The sequence below is a fragment of the Telopea speciosissima genome, chromosome 7 (genome assembly GCF_018873765.1).
Source record: "Telopea speciosissima isolate NSW1024214 ecotype Mountain lineage chromosome 7, Tspe_v1, whole genome shotgun sequence".
NCBI lineage: Eukaryota > Viridiplantae > Streptophyta > Magnoliopsida > Proteales > Proteaceae > Telopea > Telopea speciosissima.
The window spans coordinates 4230098-4230872 of NC_057922.1; the positions used below are offsets into that span (position 1 = coordinate 4230098).

The window sequence follows — 775 nt, forward strand, 5'->3', positions numbered from 1 at the left end:
AACAATTACGGAAAAAAGATGGGTTTTTCTAGTTTTCGGGTTTGCATTAGTTTTCTATTGGTTTTAATTCGGTTTTTAGTTTCACTCGCTTAATTCGATTGATCCAATGCAGTTCGAGTTTCAATCGATATATTTCATAATACCTCAAACCAAAGCCATTTCTAGAAAGAATCAGTTCACATTTGTTTGGTCAGTTTAGCCGATTTAATATTGTTTTCGACACCCCCAAATGCTAGCATGACACACGTCTCATGTATAAGGCATCTGATACTGGCAAAATCAAAATTGGGAGAAAAAACGCTACCCGGTCGTGCGCCTTGCATGGTTCCCACGCCTAGACGCACAAAGCATCTTTGTATGTCTAGGTATGAGAGCCACATAAGGCAAACGGCCTGTAGCGTTCGATTTCCCATCAAAATTATTAAGAATATTCGGATTTTCCACTCCCAATCTCTTGGCTGAACTTGTGAAATTTGGAGTAATTGGATTATGAATGGGGTTCCTCTCTTTAAAGACAAGAACTGAAGTTGGTGCGGTGAGGATGCATAGTTTGGGTTTTTCAGTATAATCCCACATCGAGTGTGACCGGATATTACAAAGGCAGAAGTTTCTATATAAACTGAGTCCTACCTTAGTGTAGAAATCACGCAGCCTCGTCACCTCGTGGTGAGCACAAGGCGAACGATTTTTTCGCCTTTTACTAAAGAATACCGTGTGCTCGCCACATTAAAGTGGCATACGCCAATTTTTTAAGGGTCTCTCTCTATTGAGCGAA

The 775-nt window shown here is 40.5% G+C and overlaps 1 non-coding gene across 1 annotated transcript; it reads left to right on the top strand.

Annotated features, from left to right (window-relative positions):
- The first annotated feature begins 657 nt into the window (after window positions 1-657).
- LOC122670173 lies at window positions 658-775 on the top strand. The gene has a single exon (XR_006334150.1). It is a non-coding gene; the product is annotated as a U5 spliceosomal RNA (small nuclear RNA).